Raw genomic sequence first — 9,911 nt, 5'->3', positions numbered from 1 at the left:
TTTATATATGCCTCTGAGAGAAATAAAACTAGTGATATTATTATTATTATTATTATTATTATTATTATTATTATTATTATTATTATTATTATTAGTTTGTCAGAATAAATTGAAGTTTTAGAGGTTAGTAAGGTCTTGAGTGTTATGGACAATCGTAAAGTGATGACTGTAGCAAAATAGCAACGAGTTAGAATGATTAGTTCTATTTAATAACATGAAAATCTTAATCATTTTATAAGATATAGAATGTTATATTACACTCGGAGGTTTTTCAACGAATATCTCATAGAAACTATTCATAATAGTTAGTGTATTTTTTAAATCTTTGTATTTTTTCTTCATTTTTCTTTTAATTCGATGCAATATCTTTCGAAAAATAATTACAAATGTCTCCTTACTGATGATAATATTTATAAAATTTACGTTCAAGATTGTTGACCTAATCTTATTCTCCCCTCTCACGTGTTCTGCCTCCCGTGGAATGACTCAGCGGTGCGGTTGGCTTCTGCTGCTGTAGCAGAATATTTTGGCCCGTTAGGACAGAGAGGGACGTCGTTGTGTGCATGAGCAGGTTCGTCAGTCACACAGGCACACACATACTTGCTCGTCTCTCTCTAGTGGCGGCCTTGCTCCTCAGGGCACCACCAAGGTAGGCGCCATGCTGCCTCCTAACTGGATTAACTTATAACATTGCCATTCTTGCCACGACTGTTTGGTGAATGATACGTAAATGTATGTTGCTGTCTACTGCACAAATACATCTTAGCAATAGGCGCACCTAACATTATTGTAGCCGATCCAGGATTCAGTACGTTTCCTAACTAGTAGAAAGTAATGTTATAATTATATTTCGTAAAGAATCCTTATAACCAAAAACTAACTAAAATTATGGGTATTCTTTTTCTTGAACAGAACATTGAATAAACAACAGAACAATAATATGAAAATACGTATAACCACCGTTGCCAGGTCATCGTACTCAGAGCACAGTATTTACCGGTTTCTGACGCCTAACTATTGCCAAGAAACATCAGGATCTAACTCTTTTAACGATAACTATAAATTAGTTTCGTTATTGGAGCCCAGAAGACAGTTTAGGGGTAGGAAGTCGGGAACTATCATTGGTTGAGTACGACAATCTGGCAACGTTGAGGCTGTAGCTCCGAGGCCCAAGCAAGCCTATACGCCATTTTGGGTGTATCAGATACCATAAATAGCATATTTTTACTGCGCAAAGCAGGTGATGTCACTTATTGTGACTTCGTGAGCTTTCATAATAATCTATTTGTGTATATTTCATGGTGGCAAAACTTTCATTACTAGTTTCATTTTTACTAGTGACACGAATATGTGACTGTTTTTCACAATATAATTTCACTCAAACAAGTGAATCAGACACGACAGAAATATTACCAGTGTGTGTATGAATGAATACAAAGATAAGCACATACTTTGATTCAACTCTAGGAAACTTAATTAAAAAAATGATATGGCTTTCAGTTGTTTGAAGATATTGTTTACTCACATCTTTAGCAATATCCTCCATCATGCCACGCCAAAAGTATGTGGCACTAATTCTTTTTCATGTATTCACGATACCCATGTGGCCTCCACTTGTTTGATGATAAAACACCAAGACGTCATAAACTTGTTATGGTGTTGTGTGGACTTCTACCAATGAATCTTTCTTTATGTAAAACAACTTCCCATCTGTAAAAGAAGAACTTGAGGAGACAGGCACAAAAAATTGTTTCTAAAAATATTTAATAACATGAACTGCACTGTATGTATGCTTTCATGTTTCTCTGTTGTAAGACTGATTGTATTTTAAGATAATGATGGAAGTGCACATGCCTCAAAAATACACTATTAAGCCATGAATACAGATGAAGGAAGGGTGTTCTAGAGTTTAACGTGTCACTGTACACCAATGATGCCCCCTGTATCCCATTGTAGACATCTCTTTACACCATTGGTACCCCACTGAACCCCACATTTTACACCAATGATATCTACTTGTCAACTGTACCCCAATGTTCACATTCATCACTTGGGTACAGTTTGCAATCAGGTCACATTGGTGTAGAGGGCATGTTTAATTGGGTAACATTTGAGTTTGTTGGGTTAAAAAGACATTTCGTGTTATTGTGGTTCATTAGGGTATCACTGGGTTACACTGGGATTATATTGTGGTCGGGTGATGTAGGGGTATACTGTACTATTAGTGGAAAAATATTATTGAAAAATCCATTTTAAATCCTGAAGGTAAGACTGGGGGCCAGAAACATCCCTCAGGGACTGGGCTATCTTCGAAACACAGCTCAATTTTGCACGAGACAACTAAATACTTTTTTTTGGGCCTTTCAACAAAAAACTTTCATTATGTACGAATCACCCCCATAGCAGGGACGATTCGTATATGCTATAGGGGTGATTCGTACATGCTATTTTTACCCCCAAAAATTAATTTCAAATTATAATAAATGAGATATTAATGTCGTAAATTAAATGAACACATTATATGAAGTGTTCTATTAATGAAAAAAAAAACAGTAAAATAATATGTTTTGAGGCATGACTGCCTTATCTTGGCCACCCTAACTACACGTCTGTTTCACGCCTGCAATACCAATCAAACGTACTATATATGAGATTTTGCTGTGTGGAGTAAAGTAGACTTGCATCTTATATTGTTCTATTATCCAAACAGTGCAATAATATACCTAGTTCTAACTATTTTCTAAGACTGCCTCATTTCATGTTACATGAGGACAGGGGCCGGGTGACTTAGCTTAACTATGTTGCAAAGTTTATAAGCTTCATAGCACACGTACAATACTACAAATATTCAGTAAATATCATTACATGTATAGTATCACATTTCAACTGCATTCATTAAATATTTGTTTTCTCCTACCATATCAACCATGTAACTTTAATTTTTGCCAACTATTATACACCTGATACTTATCTTTCTTCCTATTAGGTACAACTAAACTCTTTTGTAGCTTGAGTTTCATTTTATTTGTACGTAAAAATAAAATATGTAAGAAATTTGCGTACGCTAAACCCCCTCACTACATCGTACGGTAAGGCCCCTCATACACGTGTTACCCTCCAACCAGTATCACAGCAACCACGTTGGATAAACGTAAAGTATATCGTCAAATATCACGTAAATATGCCTATTATTCATATTCAATACCTTACCAACAGGATCACGACCCATTCAATATGACAGAACCCTATGATATGAATGCCTAATGTTACATCGAGTGTCGCAAAAAATCGAAAATCTCCCCTCCTATTCACTAGCGGTGTGCCACGGTAAAGAAAAGCAGCCATCTTGTTCATCGTCATCATGTCCACTCACAGTGTTGCTAATACTGTGCTGCTATAAGTTCTCTCTTTTTAACGGCGATTATACGGTCCACCCCCTTGTACGGTATTCCCCCACATCTCCCTTCAGTAGTGTACAGTTGGGTATCACTGGAGTACATTGAGTTACACTGGGGTAGCATGCATTGGGCTAATATTGGGGTACATTGGGGTAGCTTCATTGAAGTAATCTGGGGTATCATTGATTGAAGAAACAAATTTTGTTGCAGAAACACAACAAGGTGGAGGAGAACGCCATCCCTACCCCCAGAGGAGACAGAGGGTACATACATACATAGGGGTATCATTGGGGTAAAATTATAATTTTACCCAAATGAACATTGGTGTGAAGTTTGCAATCTGGTATCAATGTAGCTACGTGGTCAACTCAGGAACGTACGTGGTCAACTCAGGAACGTATACGTGCTCAACTCAGGAACGTACGTGCTCAACTCAGGAACGTACGTGCTCAACTCAGGAACGTACGTACTCAACTCAGGAACGTACCTACTCAACTCAGGAACGTACCTACTCAACTCAGGAACGTACCTACTCAACTCAGGAACGTACCTACTCAACTCAAGATCGTACGTACTCAACTCAGGAATGTATGTGCCAAAAAAAATCTTACGTAGCTGTTATGTATTGAATTTATATTGAATTTCTGTTAAATTATTTTCGTTATGTACTGAATTGTTATTGATTGTTAAAAGATATGTTGGGGGGCTCCCATGGTCCCGTGGTAAGAGTCTCCGCCTTGCGCTTCGGCGGGGTGCTAGAGCGTAGGTTCGAGACCTGCCAGGTGCCATGGGGGTGGAAAGGTGGGCTCTTTCCGACACAATCAGCCCCGTTGTTGGGCCTCCTCCTTGATAGAATTGGGTATCTCTCTACCAGCCGTCTGGGGGGTTGCGCGGCATGCACCGCCTTCCTCCATTGGGGTATATCCCCAACGAAATACTCCCCTCAAAAAATATATATGTTAAGTATTATTTATGCTTAATTTATTTATTTCCTTAGAACCATTATATATTAAATCTAGTAAGCCCTTCGCTGTGGAAAACAATGCGTAACATGTTTATAAAGTAGGCCCGTAATAGAGCATTACACTCATAACACTCTCTCTCTCTCTCTCTTAATCTAGATATAACTATAAAATGCCCGGTAACCGGTATTTTCCTTGAATTTGGTATCTCCCATTATTGGGGAAGCCCCTGCATGCCTCTTACGCCATCCTATACGTATGCTGCGACAAATATCTTACTCCGCCTGGCCGCCTCACCACTGCCCTCCCTCAAGTCACACAACTCCACCAGGTACTGTAACCAGTACAGCTTTCTCACTCCATTCTTCCATTCCTTTTTCTTCCACCACTATTCTTAACATTTCTCTTGCATGGCCACACCTCTAACACTCCAGCAGCAAGTGTTCCACTGTTTCAGTTTCACCCACTCCTCCCTCACACAGTTTGCTTCCACTGTTCTTCCACCTCTACACTCTACTGTTCACCTCGAGAGACTCCGGTTCATAAAATTATCAAAATCTTCGAAAGTTTAAATAGTTCATCTAATTCAAAAGACACGCCTATATCACAGGCTACGTGGGTTACTGAGTGCCTATACTGAGACAGCTAGTGGCTGATTGTCAGGCTAATTTAATCTCCTGTCACATCTTACGGCACATTCCGACGGATGGTGGCCAAATTATGGTAAAGTATAAGGGCGTAATGGTGGGTAGGCGACACGGTGTAGACACAAATCGTCTCATTAAATCTCCTAGAACTCACTGGCTGCTGGGAAGGTGTACAAGTCTGACACAAGTGTGCTCAGTTGCAATGGACAGATATACAAGAGAGAACGTATGCGAGTGTTTGAAAAGCGCGGGAAAATGTTGGGTTGCTTGGTACTCCCCCTATCAAGGGACTCCAGCCTCATGACCCTGGTGGCAGTTTCGGAAGGATTTGATTGATTGATTGAGTTTATTGTTGCAAGTAAACAACAAAGGAGAAGGGAGGAGCATGCCATCCCAACCCCCAGGCATTACAGAGTGTGATTATACAACTAAGGATACATGTGTAAGTATATCACCAGATACAATGGTTGGGGACAAGTGCTAAAAAGGGGAAAAATCCTCATGACAACCCGACATAGTTTTCCTCTGGCCTTGAAAACACTTGATAATAAGATTGTCCGCTCTAGCTCTGAAACGTATACTTCCCTCCAAACACCCTCGGGCCTAACGTAGCTCCGCCCACTTTTAGGCGCCAATACAAGCTAGCCGTTACCTCCATTGATGGCCATTCCTGACATTCTCCTTGCCTTCCCTTCACTGACTTTCCTCGGCTTTCCATCGCCTCTCCCTTCCTCGTCCTCGTTAACTGGTAAATAATCTATCTATCATTGTCGACGCACAGGTTAGGAGGTTTAGGAGACTTTTGAAGGCGCAAAGCAAGGAGCCAGTGTTGCCATTCACGCGAAAATCCACCTAAAACAAATCCATAGGCACTCCATCTAGAGCTGCCGACTCACCTAACTTATTTCTAAAGGCCTAAAAAGAGGTAAAATGCGTTCTCATGTGTGTTTATTATAGTTCATGGCTCAGAATCTTGCTTATATATAAATTATGCACCCCGGCCGTCTAACATTGCCGACTCGCATGCATACATATATCTATATAGCTCGATCCCTTCAGTCATCTTATTTTTAAAGGCCTATAAAGAGGTGAAATGCATTATCATGTGTGTTTATTATAGTCCATGGTTCAGAAGCCTTGTCAGACTCCCACAATTCAGGAAAATCCACCTTAACTTTGCCTCTATATAAATTATACACCCCGTATATCATTATTATCATTATTACTATAGAGGCCTAAAAGAAGATAAAATGCGTTCTCATCTGTGTTTTTAGAGTTTATGGTTTAGAAGCCTTAGCAGATCGACTTCCATAAGGGTCAAAAAATTATTACTGGTAAGGCCCACATGCAACTCCTATACAAAAGCCCTTGTATAGTGTTAAATATGTCTGCGTTTGGGCAACGAAATGTTTAATAAATATGGCCCATATGGACTCGATCGTATTGTCAGTTAAACGTTTCCTGCTTTTATCACAAACGTTTTTCAATGCCACAAGAGGAGATATGTCCGGTTGTCATTTTTTTCCCAGTTCAAAGCGCAGACCTCCATGATTAATAAGTTAAAAACTCACCTCCACGGTCATAAAACTACCCATTGACACCCCAACAATTTCTGCGAGAGCCTTTTTTAATACCAAGCAACTGGTAGTAATTGTGAAAAAAAACAGAAAATAGAGAAGAATATACTAGAAATAAGTGAATTAAAGTGTACGGGATTACATCCAAGGAGGTGAACCAAACAGATCACATTAAATAAGTGGTACAGGAGAGTGAAAAGGCAGACTAGCAATTGGTAAGTGAAAGAAAAAGCCAGAAAATAGAAAATATAATTAAGTGAAAGTAAATATAGACATCCAAGGAGAATAGATCGGGTGTGTGAAACTGTAACGATAGATCACATTAAATAAGTCGTACAGGAGAGTGAAAAGGCAAGCAGACCAGCAACAACCAACGATAAATGAACCAAAAATAAGCAAAATAAGTGAAAAAGGCCTAAAAAAACGTCATGAGGAGGAATCGAGGGGCCCGTACCAAAGGCTGATCCCCGGAGCTGGCAACGCTGAGCCAACACCACAAACAAACACAAGCGCAGCCATATTTGTTGTCTTGTTCGCCACAGCAGCCACAACATCGACCCCCAAGCTGCCATTTTTTCGCCTTTCACACCAGAGCACCTCCTGACTCACTGCCGAAGCCTACACGGCCCCCGCACCAGGTAGTAAAGGGATGTTGGTAGTATGGTTGGGTGGTGGTTTGAGGACCCCGGTAAATTCTGGTTGAATGGTCGAAATGGTGGTTGAAAGGGAATTTGTTGGCTGAAAATGTGAATCAACTGAATGGTAGAAATTGTGGTTGAAAGGGAATTTGTTTGCTGAAAATGTGAATTAACTGAATGGTTGAAATTGTGGTTGAAAGAAATTTGTTGGGTGAAAATGTGAAACAACTGAATGGTAGAAATTGTGGTTGAAAGGGAATTTGTTGGCTGAAAATGTGAATCAACTGAATGGTAGAAATTGTGGTTGAAAGAGAATTTGTTGGCTGAAAATGTGAATCAACTGAATGGTAGAAATTGTGGTTGAAAGAGAATTTGTTGGCTGAAAATGTGAATCAACTGAATGGTAGAAATTGTGGTTGAAAGAGAATTTGTTGGCTGAAAGCGAGAATCAACTGAACGGTAGAAATTGTGGTTGAAAGGGAATTTGTTGACTGAAAATGTGAATCAGCTGAATGGTAGAAATTGTGGTTGAGAGCAATATTGGTATTCTCACCTGGTATTCAGTCGTGCGAGCGGTCAACACTACTAATACAACTACCATCTAGTGACTGGTTGAGTGTGTCTTCCAATTTAAATGACATAACTTCAGCTTATCATGATATTAGAAATGACCATAGAATTAAAAGTTATAAAAGAAGTAGTTAGAAAAGGTATTAAAAGGAGGACAGTTCATCACTCAGAAATAACTGTAGGGGTGGAAGCATTAACCACATCAGAGGGCAAGGAGTTCCAATACCGAATCACCCGACATGAGAACAATCGCACAGATGTTATAGGTCATAGCTACCTTTCCACTTTCAACTTCCCCACAGCCTCTCACCTCTGCAAATGAGATAACTCCCGGGTTACTGGCTGCAATCTGTCTGTTTCTTTTTCAGAGCAGAAGCTTCTTTTGTCGAGGTACTACCACTTCCTCAGAATAGAATACACCTAACCTTCCCGTGCACTATTGTCGACAAATTTAAAGTGTTTGTTTAATTTTTCACCAATTCTATATTTTCCTTCTTTTTCCTGTTATAAAGTCCTTAACATAGTCTCAAATCTCATTTGGAGTGACTCCAAATCCCCATTTTGCCATCACTGTCAAACATTCAGCAAGCCGTTTTTCACATTCCCTGGGGAAGCCAAAAGGATGACCAACACGTGCACGTTTTGGGAGCAGTTCACTGACTTCTTCTAACTAACAAAAGTGCAGAGGTCATCCTCAGACTCTATTTAGCGCTGGTTAGATTATGCTGTCCAGTTTTGGTGCCCACACTACAGAATGGACATCAGCTTGCTAGAATCAGTTCAGAGGAGGATGACCAAGATGATTCAGGGACTGAGGAACCTCCCATATCAAGATAGGCTGAAACATCTCAACTTACATTCGCTAGAAAGACAAAGAGTGCAGGGAGTTCTGATAGAAGTATTCAAATGGGTCAAGGGTTACAACAAAGGTGATATAAGTAAAGTTCTGAGAATTAGCCAGCAGGATAGAACACACAGTAATGGATTTAAATTAGAAAAGTATAGATTTAGGAGGGAAATAGGCAAGCATTGGTTTAGTAATAGGGTGGTGGGGGAATGGAATAGACTAAGCAATCACATAGTTAGTGCAGGGACAATAGCTTGTTTTAAGAGTAGACTGGATAGCTACATGGTCAAGGATGACAGGTGGTAGTGAGGTGTGGGTGCAGTAAGGAGACTGGGTACTGGAGCGTACACCCGTACCGAAGGTAAACAAGGATCAAGCCTCTATCTGTAACCCCTGAAACTACACCTCACCCATCGTGAGTAGTGGAGAGGATTCTGGAGCTGCCCTGTGTAGGCCACTCGGCCTCTTGCAGTCTCCCTGTGTTCTTATGTTCTTATATCACTTGTGTCATCATCATCATTGTCTTTCAAGTGCTATAAAAGTGTTGCTTTGTTCACCTTGTATATCTTTGCTGCTTTGTTTACAGAATATAATCTGTCACACCTTTTATTGCATTTTCAGCCTTTTTTTTTTCTAAGTCTTTGTTGGTTTTCTTTTATAATTTCTTTATACCAGAACTCTTAAACTAATGTTGTATTATTATGCAAGAATCTAAAATGAAAAAAGCAAGTGCACTTCACCTGTTAATCATCACCATGTTATGGCATGTACAACAACATGGGGGCGCATGTTGTATGTTCGTGCATCTCTGGATAGCATAAGTCACAGCTGCATTTCTTCAAATGTTTCTCCCAAAACTTGATGGCAAATTTCAAAACTGTGTGATTATGCAATATATGGGATCAAAGTGTATTATATCTCAGGCTAATACATCCTTCACATAAGGATGGTTTTAGTGCTAATGCTATTTTGGCTAAGATAAAAGTAGCTTGGTGAACATTCTGCATGTGCAGCCCACCACAACGCTAGACTCTTCTCTTCCTTCATTTGCCCCCTCGGATATGGCCAGGTATGATTGAGCACCTATGCAGTCGACTGAGAATAATTCACCCTGAGTGAAATCACACTATAACAGCTTTTGTTTTCATGTCTTCATGAAATGCAACTAAACCCATTGCCATTATCTTTTATTAAATATAATTTCAGCTAAGCTCGATTGATATAACCTTTCCATGAACCTAAATGTAAAGTAAGAACCATGTGTAATGTTAG

Source organism: Eriocheir sinensis, chromosome 4, assembly GCF_024679095.1.
Source record: "Eriocheir sinensis breed Jianghai 21 chromosome 4, ASM2467909v1, whole genome shotgun sequence".
Taxonomy (NCBI): domain Eukaryota; kingdom Metazoa; phylum Arthropoda; class Malacostraca; order Decapoda; family Varunidae; genus Eriocheir; species Eriocheir sinensis.
Note: the sequence above shows the minus strand (reverse complement) of the source record.